The following is a 13,074-nucleotide window of genomic DNA, read 5'->3' as shown; positions in this document are numbered from 1 at the left end:
TTCAAGGAGAACTTCCAGCTATATTCAATGAAAATTTGATTACATTGGATAACCCCAATCTGGAAGCAGTGCTGATTTTTCATTATTATAATATGGTTTTGCCTTTCCCCTCTGCAAGGCCTTGGCCCCTACTACTAAAAAATAATTTATTAAAAATTAAGTGATCCTGCAAAACCATTCTTTAGACCAAAAGAACTATTTCACAGCAAAGGAAATGTAACAGTAGGGATATGACCATGGGAGCCATAAATCCTGTTACATACTGCACTGGCAGAGATCAACAGGTAAGGGGAGGAGCCAACACATTGTCAAGAGTAATTGACCCTGATCATCAGGGAGAGGCAGGGTTGCCATTATTCTCAAGGTTCTTAATTTAAGAAATTATCCTGTACCTACATTTCTACTTTACTATAAATTAGTGCCATTTAGACCTATGTCTTTTCCTAGAGATTCTCTTCCATTCCATTATTTTATTTGTCTTGCCTTTGTGCCAATACTACATTTCTTTATTTACTGTAGATTACAATGAACTTCGTTAGCTAGTATAATATATCCTCCACTTTGTTCTTAAAATGGGTCTTGGTTTTTCTTCATCCTTTTTAATTTATTAGAAATTTTATAATTTATTTTCAATAAATCCTGGTGGAATTTTGGTGTGATTGCATTGAATTTATGACTGTTCAAAATAATTGATGTCTTTAAAATGTTTCTAGCCCATTAGTATTATACTGCTTCATTCATTTATGTATTGAATTTATCTCATTTACATTTTTCTAAATAGACATCTTGCCCATTTTTTAGATTCAATAAACCTTTCATATATTTGAGAAAGGTATCTTTCTTCTAAAATTTTATTGTCCAAATATTGATTTTGTATAGAAATAAACTTGATTTACATATCAAATTAAACTTGAGCTTATATCCAAATTGTAAATTCACCTTTTAATTTTAAAAATTCTATAAATTACAGATGTCTTTGGATTTTTTAGACAAAGAATCAGTTTGTTCCCTCCTCAAGAGAAGATATATTCCATGGTTCTGGAGAGCCCAGCGAGTAGAAACCTCCAACTCACCATCAGTCAGTTCAGGATCTTCCAGAGTTGCAGAGACCCTTCTTGCCCAAAGTCATATCCTTCCCAGGGTATGACCTATCTGGGGATATAAAGGCCAGTTTGGCTTCATGGGGGATAATTGTCATATGCAAACCTCAATCCATGCTCTGTGCTGGTGGTTTCTGCATTTTTCACAGCTCCAATTCCCCTTTCACCAATCCTGCTTTTTCACAGGTGTTGATCCTAATAAATATCTTGAGCCCCAAATTCTGGTTTGTCTCCTTCTGGAGTACCCACCACGAGGCATTCACTACAAGAATGAAAGAAATCAGACCTTTCTAAGAGCAACTGTTATTGCAACGAAACAATATGGCTTACTCATTTTTTTTTTGGAGTTTCCTAGGCAGAGAGGATTCCAAGCAAGCATCAGATATACTGACTTTCTAAAGGTAAACCCACAACTTACACATTTTAGAAATAGACTACAGATGCAAATTTGCTTATTAACAAAGCATAACATTCACTTCTAACATAGCTCAGAAAAATAAAATGTTTGGGAAGAAAATTTGAACATATCTGATGCATTCAACAGCTTAAATCTGTATGTGATACATTTAGCACAAAATATCAACACTAACACTTACCTGAAAAAGCATAAATACATTTCTTGAAAATCCTCCCCCTTCGTTATGATTCATTTACACAGGAGCATAAAAGTCTTGGGTTATAGAAGTAAAATCAAATGCTAAATATAACAAATTTAAATCCTTGGATGATTTCAGTACAATTTTATTAGATTTTTGTGTAGATAGGTAAGAAAACATGTTACTTCATGAAAGTGATTTTGTAGTTATCAAGTGTTCCTGCATCCTTTTTCACACCAACGTTGCTTACTTGCGAAGCAAAAATTTGATCTTTGATGATATTATACTTCTTTCTAAATATATTTGTCCACCATGTGTATTTATCCTCCTTTACTTGAGCAAGCACCAAAGCATCACATCTAATACAAATGGTGTATTGAAGATGTAAAAGACTAGGGCTCAGCATTTTTCAACATTGCAGTTTCCTTTTTATATTTAGTTATGCATTTGTTATAGTTTCTGTTAGTGTTTCCTACTCTATTGTTCATTAATGCATTCCAAATTTTTAAAAATATAGTAAAAATAGTATTTTCATTTATCTTGGGTCAAGGAATGATTTTATTTGAATTACGTTTTTCCCCTGGTTTCTTTGTCATTTTTGTATATTTAAATATATATTTAGTACCAAAGTAAAGTGAGTATTATTTTCATTTTATACAGGTCACATACACTCTAAAAGTGAACATACACATACACAGAACATTCACAGAATTTCAGCTCCTTAGGTATAAACCCCAGGTTGATTTGTTCACATATGTAGAAGGCAATAAGATCTTCAAAACGACAGGTTTTGTAATTTCAAAAAAATTTCAAAAAAATAACAAAATCTCAATATTTATCAATGATAGATTGGTCATTAGATTGAACTATATTTATAGAATGGGTTCTATGCAATGATGAAAAAGAACAGAGAACAGACACATATGTGGGATGAATATATTATAATGTTGCCAAGTTGTAGGCAAATCTATAGAATATGTTCCATTCATAGGGAGTCCACAAGAAGGGAAAAATTAAGCAAACAAACAAGCAAAAACTATGAAGAGAAACAAGAGAGTAATTAACAACATATAGAGAGTAGAAAGTTGACCCCATCTGGGAGAAAAGGAGGGTGATGTGGTTTGAAAGGACCATGCAAGAGACTTAAAAGGTCATAGTGCTATTTTCTCAAATGTAGTCATCTTTACTCAGATACTTATCTATCACTTTCAGTTGTAAATATATGCTTTCAATATGTGATATCAAACAATAAAAATAAAAGTAATGGAATTTTATTGGAAAAATTTGGAAAACTCGTAATTTATTTACTAAATATTTATTGACTGTTTCTAGGTGGCAGGCACTGTACTGGGTTTTGGGGACAATAGTGAATAAGGGAAGTAGGAAACTTTTTTTTTTTAAACCTCATTTTAATTGGAGCATGAGTCATTTAACAAGCTAATGAAATTACACTTAAGATGTCTGTGCTGGGCGCTAAGTAGTCTAGAGACAAGCAAGTGAAACTATGTAAATTGTTTTAGTTATGGTAGAAGAGGCAGCTTCTCTTATCAGAGATCTGAAGAATGATAGTGAGTCAGCCCTGTAAAAAGGTACAGTAAAATTTCCAGGCAAGTGGAATATGTGAACTAATCTCCTTAACTTCTAAAGTGGAGTATCAATAGATATAGTGCAATATTGATAAATGAGGAAATATCACTGTATATTAAGAATGATGCTGTTACTTAACCAGAAAAATAAAAGGTGAAAATGAATTTTAGGGAATGAGATTAGAGGTTAGTTTTGGGCATAGGAGCCAGGTTCAGGTAGTGATGATGGACTTTAATTTATTTGAAATATCTATAAATGTTTGGATTTTTGTTTTGCTTTGGTATTACTCATAAAAAAGTAATAAACAAAAAGATGAAAAATATCCCACTGTATTTAGATGAAAGTGTGGTGAGCCAATTGACATACTTCATGTTATATTTTCAACATTTGAATTGCTTGGCAACAATAGACTCATCCAAAAAGGTCTCGTTTAAAATGGAGAAATACTGTTGCCTAAAGCATATTTAATTTCCTACACTGGTGAAAGCTGGGATTTGTCAAGCTTTTTCACTGACTCCAATATCTCTGATGTTCAATTATGACCAATGTTTTGATGTTCTCTTAATGTCTGAAAACTATAAATCACAATCAAACAAATAAATTAAGCAGACTTGAATGAGGCCTAAATTTTGAAAGAATATATTTATAAAATATCTGTGAATAGAATAGCAGGTTGCCCACCCAGTGTAATATACATGGTTAGCCAAATAATTGTTTTAAAGATCCAAGTAATACAAACGGATTTAGTGATTTTATTGAAATTTGAAATGTTATGATTAATTTTGGGGATATCAAGTTTAGAATATAAGCAATAGGATTTTTTTTTCCTTTATAACCTGAGATTTGACAATCAAAGCCTGGTTCTAAAAGTCACATAGTTCTGTCTTTGTCTGTTTGTGTGTCATACAAAGAGTTAGATTGATACTCAATGCCCTAAACAAGTTTAGAGAGAATAATTTTAACTAAGACTCCCTCAGCTGTTAACTCTGTAGCTTAAGTGATCTCTTGGACTTGGGAATCTTTTCTGACTTATATAGACATAATTGTCAAGAAAAAAAATAACCTAACCTTCTACATATATGGCCACCTTGGTTAAAGAGCTAATTGACTTTTACATTTTGTAATGATCTTTGATCCTATTTAGTCATGTGCCTTGAAGCTTTCTAATATGTATTTTCTTGAAACAGAATTTCCAGAAATTCAAATCCTAAATAAAGTCTTCTGACTAATTAATTGTAAAAAAAGGAAAAATAACCTACAAAGTTTATTGCTACTATTGAAAAAGTGAATTCGACTAGCTTTTAGAAACCATTACTCAAATACGTCAAGGTGAGAAGTTATAAACCGATACTTCTATTGCAATGATTGTAAATCTATTCCAATAATACAAAGGCTTTATATCACCTCAGGAGCAAATCACTTCTTTTTCTTTATTTCCTTGCCCATCTTTTCTCTTTCTTCTTATAATCCTGCTCCTTTGCTTCCCCTCCCTTCTCCTCCATCTTCTGTTATATTTTGATTCAGAGAAATAATATTCTATGCTAATTTCCCATTTGGAAATTCCCCCTCCCCATTTGGCAGTAGTGGAGTATCCGACTTATGAATGCCAAAACAATAATATTTAGGAAGATTACAAAAAGTTTTTTAAACTTACTTTGAAGTAAGAAAAGATCATCTTCCAAGAAAATTGCACTTGCATATAAAAACTCAAATCCATGTCTACATCTGGTTTATAATCTCTTCCGTATGGAGATCTTTAATTTTTCTTCTGAATTTTCTAGAATTGATGTATGTTTTTTTTCGTAGGGTATCTGATATCTTGGTGAGCCACATTGCTACTAGCTTTTTTTTCTTTAACAGAAAGAATAAAATATATAGTCTTTGAGTATAACACAGGAATATTTAAGGAGATTAGTTCACATATATATTCAAATCACTTAATAGTTGTGCATTCCACCAGCCAAGCCTGCTCCAAAGATTACTTTTCTCCTTCCCTCTCCTGAGGTTTTTAAAGAAGCATCTGAGCCAAAAGAGTTGATCATTTTAACTTGGAAATTAGCATAGAATATTACTTCTCTGAATCAAAATATAAATTTTTCCTGCTTTCCAATTCCTTGGAACCCCAAGTGTGACTTTTAGCCTAAATTACTGGGATAATTATCTCAATCCCTCATTTCTCCTGGTTATGAAAATTCAGCCTGAGTGTTTTATATGAATGAGAATATGTAATTGAGCCATTAAATGAATATAAGCTCAGGCCATTTAAAAACTTTAATAGAATTATTGGGTGTGTGCACTTAATACTACCAGACCCTTCTATCCAGTTATATAAATGCAACTACTAATCACTTATATTAGAATGAACTGATATGTCAATAGCATCATTTTTAAACTTTTGGCGCTTCCATCTTCTATATGAGGTACTTAATTTCATGCTCTAATAAAATTGCTGATTTTTTTTTAAAGAATTCTTTTTTTTTTTTTTTAAGATTTTATTTATTTATTTGAGACAGAGAGAATGAGAGACAGAGAGCATGAGAAGGAGGAGGGTCAGAGGGAGAAGCAGACTCCCTGCTGAGCAGGGAGCCCGATGTGGGACTCAATCCCGGGACTCCAGGATCATGACCTGAGCCGAAGACAGTCGCTTAACCAACTGAGCCACCCAGGCGCCCTAAAATTGCTGATTTATAGTCTCTACTAACTAATCCTTCTAACTTTGTTTAAAAATAACTAAATTGTATGGTGTTTTCCAAAAAGACAATTTTAAGCTATTATTGAAAAGAGAAAAGTTTTGCTTGCATAAATGTAAATTGGCTTTGTTATTTATTAATATAGCTAACATTTCTCACTAAACTGAAATTTACCAACATATAACATAAGAGTATAGGAGCTTAGGAATTTTTCAGAGTTAGTTTATGCTCTATACTTCCATTATGATTCAAGTGCAGAATTTAAATAAATCAACTTAGAACTTCCCTTATTTTCTTTGGCAAAGCAAATCACACACTATGTGCAGCTGATGATGCATTTATGTAATTTTTTGCATAACTCCAACCAAACAAAACTACTTAATGTGTAATTCATGCCTTAAGTTAGATCTTTTATGAATTTTAATCCCATAGTGATATTGTGATTGTTATTTAATTCCTTGATGTTTTTCATTTTTGAGTTTATAGAGTTCTAGCTCCATAATAATCTCTTAATACGACCAAAATATATGATTTTAAGAACAAAATTTAAAATATGTGTTGGGTGATATAACAAAGAATAGTGAGTGAATTACTTTTCTAGAATGTAATTCATGAAAAAGTTTTAGGTATATCGTTCATTTTCTTCTACTTATGAATTTAAAAAATTGCATTGAGTTATGGGGGGGAATCTAGTAATGTCTATATTTTGGGGAAAATACCATTTTAAATATCTGTTTTGAAATAATTCAAACATCATATCTACCATTTTCACCGAAATCAATTGTGCGTGTGTGTGTGTGTCTTCCTTTGTGTCATATGTTCCAGATGTATGGGTCTGAAGATACTTTTTATTTTCTTTCCTATTTTTTCTTTGTACTATCTGCTACAATTCACTTGTGGTTTAGCTTAATTTTATTTTCTTTTATAACCTATATTTTCCTCTAATTTCTGGTGATCTTAACTACCAGTTCATGATAAAGAGTAAAAAACTAAACAAGACTACTGTATACTTCTCCTTGCACAGTAAGACTTACTACAGGGTTTTTAATCTAAGGGTGATATTACTGGGTTTTCTTTTGGGGAAAAATCAAGTGTCATTATTTAGATGTCTTTTCTTGGTCCTGTAGTTTTTCTTTATAGAATGATCTATTTATCTTCTTAATAAGGGGTGATGGTTTGAATGTAAGAGTGCTAAGGGCTTAGCCAGAGAATAGGAATGGGAGGATAGCTACATCATTCAATTAATACATTTCTTCTAGTCCTTCTGTTTTCCATGTAGGTGTTCCCACCTCAACTGTGCCTGACTTCCTTAAGACTGTGTTTCCTTCGGTGGGGAATTCTCTAGAAGTCTATCTGTATCTTTCAAACCTTCCTCCTCTTTTAAATCCTGCAGCCATGTTGAGGGGTGCCTAGTGTCACAAGAATCTGGGCCTATCCTAAGTTCTACAGGATGTCCAGAAGACAGCTAAGCTTCCTGTTGTTGTTATCTTTGCATTCTAGTCCAAGTCAGTTATCACTGATCTGTTTGCTTGTCCACTTTCAAGAAAAAAGTCAGCCTGCCATTGTTCTCCTATTTCCTTTGTCCTTGTGAGATGCCTGCTTCCCCCCTTTTCATATATTCTTATTGTTTTTGTTGTTGTTGGGAATTGAGAAGGCATTAAAGAAAATACACGATAAATCTACCATCTTTAACTGAAAGTCTTTATTTTATTTATTTTTATTTTTTTTATTTTTTTTTAAAGATTTTATTTATTTATTTTGAAAGATAGAGACATAGCAAGAGAGGGAACACAAGCAGGGGGAGTGGGAGAGGGAGAAGCAGGCTTCCTGCCGAGCAGGGAACCCGATGTGGGGCTCGATCCCAGGACCCTGAGATCATGACCTGAGCCCAAAGGTAGATGCTCAACCAACTGAGCCACCCAGGCGCCCCTGAAAGTCTTTATTTTAAACTACTTAGAGAAAAAATTATTTAAGCCAAATATTTTTGGAAGGTAAAATATGGTAAATATACTCCCTCAATTAGAAGGCTTTAATGCATTATTTCTGAAAAATAAAATATATATACTAATTTGACCAAGCTGTGCCTTTTTGGAAAGAAGCTATCTTATTGTTTGTCTTTTTCAAGACACTTTCATTGTTAATTATTAATATGATCCTCAAACCTTGAGGTTCTGAGAACAAAAAAGTTATGTTTCTCTCCTAATGAGGTATACAGTAAGAAATATAACTGATCTTAATTTGGGGAAATGCTTAAAAATCACCTGGCATTTTTTATAAATTATCTGTTTAGTGCTGAAATTTGATTGAAAATTCAGCTACTTTTCAAAGTCGTAAGTAAAATTTTTTTTTTAAAGATTTTATTTATTTATTTGACAGAGAGCGAGAGAGCACAAGCAGGGGGAGCAGGAGAAGGAGAGGGAGAAGCAGGCTCCCCACTGAGCAGGGAGCCCGATGCAGGGCTCGATCCCAGGACCCTGGGATCATGACCTGAGCCGAAGGCAGACACTTAACCATCTGAGCCACCCAGGTGCCCCCGTAAGTAAAATTTTTAACATTGATTTAAAAAATATGTATATAGTTCAATAAGTTTTTTTCCTGCCCCTAGAAGTATCTTAAGCTCTTTGAGGAAGGGAGGAGTGTTGTAGACAGTCACATCTACCAGATAAAATGGAGCTGAACAAAATGACAGATATTGTAGGTATTGGTCCTTTCAGGGTTCACATCTAATTCTCCATTATTTCAACATCCTCAGGAATAACTTTTGAAATTGTGTATGTTAAATGAATATTAAATGGTCTCCTAAATTTACAGAAAATACTACTTTATATCATTAAGTCATTTAAGAAACTTCAAAGGGATCTTAGCAACATTGTTGCCATAATGGATTAAAATGTCCTTGCTTGTTTGCTTTGCTTTGTTTTATAAATAATATTCTTTTTTAAAAAATATTTTATTTATTTATTTGACAGAGAGAGAGAAAGATCACAAGTAAGCAGAGCGGTAGACAGAGGGAGAAGCAGGCTCCCCACTGAGTAGGGAGCCCGATGCGGGGCTCGATCCCAGGACCCCGGGATCATGACCTGAGATGAAGGTAGACACTTAACTGACTGAGCCACCCAGGCACCCAGACACCCCTGTAAATAATATTCTCTCAGATTTGCTGTATGTCACATGATATTTTAAAAACTGCATTTTGTTGATCTCTATTTTTTTAAATTTTAGTAAGACATGTATTATTTAAAATATATATTGAAGGAAAAAATTGAGATAAAAGTAGATCTGCAAAGGAAATATTAAAGTTCCCAGGAAACCAAGAATAAATGTATAGGTAGTGACCTCTCCTTTAGTATCTCTTTTTATAGTGATTTCATGGTTAAATCACTTTTGTAAAATCACCCTATTCTTTGTCCTTCCCTTGCTTAAATTTTCCTTTTAAAAGGTTATCAAAATAAACCACTGCCTGTAACCATAGTGTGTTCAGGTGGCTTTAATGTATAATATTGCAACCTTGTCTCCTGTGGTTTTATTGGTCAAATGTGACCCATCCATTAAATCAAGAATAAAGAATGGGAGGCTTCCTCTTGATGATGTGGAAGAGGTCACTTCACATGAAAATGAGACTGTAATGGTTTGCTTTATGGAGCCAGGGGCTCTGTTTTTTGTTAATTGACATTGAATTTGAAAACTCAGATGTTACTTGGACATCATGTTCACCACCATGCTTATGCAGGAAATGTGAAAAACAGAATGGAGAAACATTCTTGTCCAAGATCACAGAGCTTGTCTGTAACATGGCCAGATCATGAATCTAGAAATTCTGATGTACAAGTCCATTTCTCTTAAGATTTTTAGTGATTTACAGATAATATTTATGCTAAACAAAAATAAATGCCATATAGACACTTTAGGATACAGCCATTATGCCAATGACAAGTATGCCTTGTTCAAAAATAGTTTTAAGCATATATATTTATAAAACCATTAAAGAGATAGAAGAAACACTTAGAGGTGATACAGGCCTTTCTTATATCACTAGCCCTTAAGATATATTTGTGTTTTTAAAACATGTTTTTAAACATATAAGGTATAGGACAGTGCCAGATGTGGCAAAGGACAACCACAATTTTTATATTATTATTATTATAAAAATCCATTTTTTCTTGATTCTCTCAAAAAATTACTAAGGATTTAAAATTACAGAGACTAACACCTATTTATTGATTTTCTTTCATGTTTTCTCTCCATACATACAAGTATTTTTCCTAGGATGCACCACCCATTAGTACTCACAAACTGGGGTCTGAGATCTTGAGTCACTGAATGCAATATTAGTTACTCTTCTTAGTATTAGAAATGAAAAAGGATTGAAGGGATAGCCGAAAAGTAGACTAAGAAAAAAAAAAAAAAAGAGAGGGATAGGTAAAGAAAGCATCCTTCCCACATCATTTTATATAGTACTATTATAAAATAAGACAATCAGGAGACAATATTCCTTAGTTCACTCTTATTTCTCTATTTCTTTTCAGTGGAGTCACTGACAACTTTTGTTCTGGACTACGATTTCAAGGATGATTGTATATAGCAAATGCTGTGGAAAATAGAGAGACTCTCTTCTTCCAGAGCAGAGGACTGATTTATTTGCTGGTCAGAGTAAGAAAGTTAAGTTTTTTGTTTTTTTGTTTTTTTGTTTTTTTGTTTTTTTGTTTTTTTGTTTTTTTACCACTTTAGCTATTAGCAATGTGGCTTTGAATATTTTTGTGCACATATCTCAGTGCAAGAGTTATCCTGATAACTACTAACAAGGTGAGATTGAGAAAAAAAAAAAAAGTTAAGGCTTCCATGTGTTGGGAAAGTTGGACAGGTTTTCTTGCATCCCCCTTATAGTACATGGCATTTCCTAAGCTTGGGTTTCCTTCGCTGAGGCCCAGAGCCTCTGGATGTACGGCATACAATTGGTCCAAGCACTGCATGACCCCAAAGGAACACGTGAGGCAAGTTGAACTGATGCAAACACGAAGCTTGTATTTCCTGCTCTGTCCTGAGCAATAAATTTCTTTTCTCCTAACCAGTAAGCTGTTTTCTTCTCCTGGTATCCAGGAAAGTGTGGCAAGCTAAATTGTTTGCCTGAAAGTAGGGCAAAATCACAGTTCCATCACAGTTCTTTAGACAATATTCTCTTTGAAGATCTTCTCATTCCTATGATGAATTATAAAGTCTAAAATTATTTATTGGATTTGTTTACTTGCTTTCCCCCCCCCCTCTTTTTCTATCTTTTCTTTTTTTAAACTTGTTTGTGTTCTCATCACAGAAATTGTCTCAGTTATTCTTCTGGATTCAGATGACCCAGAAGGACAATGCCTGGATCAGTGTGATATGATAAGATACATAACTATCAAAGATTCTGCAAAGGGATATTGTGAGGTACAAAATGAACATGAAAATATAAGCCTCACAGGATTCATAGAAATATTGAGAGGGTGTGGAATTTTCTCCCAACCAAATAAAGAGTCCAAATCTATCCGATATAGATGTTGACATCTGTGTTTCAATCTTTTAGCAAAAATAATGAGACAATATGTGAACATGTATTCTTTAATAGTAAATGTGAGTTCAATTCACAGCAGATTTAGAACATGCCACATAGCCATATACATATATTTATATATGTGGCTACTAACATAAATTTTTCACATTTTCTGGGGCTTTCACTATAATCTACCCTCAGTTGTTTTCAACAAGGAAATCAGTTAACACTGCAGATTTAGACTACTTTACTTTTAATAATTTTTCTCCCCCCAAATGTATCTTTTACTTATGAATTGACTTGAATTAGAGGACAAAAAGTGAATTGCCCTTTCCTTTGTAACAACTCTCAAGAATTGTTATAATTGTTATAATTTCACCATAATATTTTCCCCTTTCCTTTTTGTCATTAAGGTCTTCTGGGATCGTTTTAATATAATATTATTCATTTAAACTATTCAATGTAACTTAAAATAATATTCATTAGAACAAGCTTTGACTTATTTTTAAATTGTTTTCCATTAATATTACAAAGTTTGTAACTAGAGTAGAACCAAGAGAAGATCTTGTCCAAATTTGTTATTGTACAGATAATGAGATAAGGGAATGAAGGAATTGAAAGATGAAAGAATATTCCCTAAACCTGTTCTCCACTACTGAGAATACTACAAGTTGTTATTAGCATTCAGTACATTGCTCTTTCTTACCATATCATCCTACACTGGAGATGCTCACCCTGTGAATTCAGGAAAACAATGCCTGGTGTGTTCACTGAAGTACTGCTTACTCTAAGGAATATTCATGTATGGTTTACTCTAATTTTTCTCTGACATTTTACAACCCATCCAGAAACATATTATAAAAATATATCCTACAATTTTCAAGATTATATCCACTATGTTGAGTAAAAATTGTGACGATTATTTATTTTGCAGTAAAAGTATGCCATAATGTAACAGACTTACAAAAGTTACACACAGAGACATAGAGGTTAGATCACAAAACCATTAAATAGATTATAACCATTTATTAGAATAAATGAAGCATCAGGGGGAAATACGAGGAATTTAAAAATATATATTCACAAGGTAGTTATAAAGATTCAAATGAAAAGTATCCTGGCACTTAATTAGCTCTTAATATAGTATTACTGTAATTGCCCCTGTTATTATTGGGGTATAAAAACAGAAATTTAAACAAAATGAATTCTTACCTTTGGGAAATTATTAACTTCTGAAGTACATGCAAACAAAATAAATATTTTATTAAGATGAATTCATAGAAATCATGTGCTATATCTATATACCAAAGTTATACATGGTGAGTTTTTTATTTAAAAAATGTGATAAAAGTCTTATTCAGAAAGAGATATTTTATAATCTGAATAATCCTGAAAATAGAGCCTGAAGTGAAGCTTAAGTACTAGTATCTAATTGTGGGCTGCAATCTCGTGGCACTCACTTTTGAAATCCAGGTCTTGACTGACAAAAATAAGTCCTCCTATCTCCTGCAAGCAGGGAAATTGCCTGGACTTCCTTCCTTCCTTCCTTCCTTCCTTCCTTCCTTCCTTCCTTCCTT

This window comes from Mirounga leonina, unplaced genomic scaffold (genome assembly GCF_011800145.1).
Source record: "Mirounga leonina isolate KUSES-001 unplaced genomic scaffold, KU_Mleo_1.0 Mir_172, whole genome shotgun sequence".
Lineage (NCBI taxonomy): Eukaryota > Metazoa > Chordata > Mammalia > Carnivora > Phocidae > Mirounga > Mirounga leonina.
The sequence above is the reverse complement of the archived record's forward strand: the minus strand, read 5'-3'. Positions refer to the sequence as shown.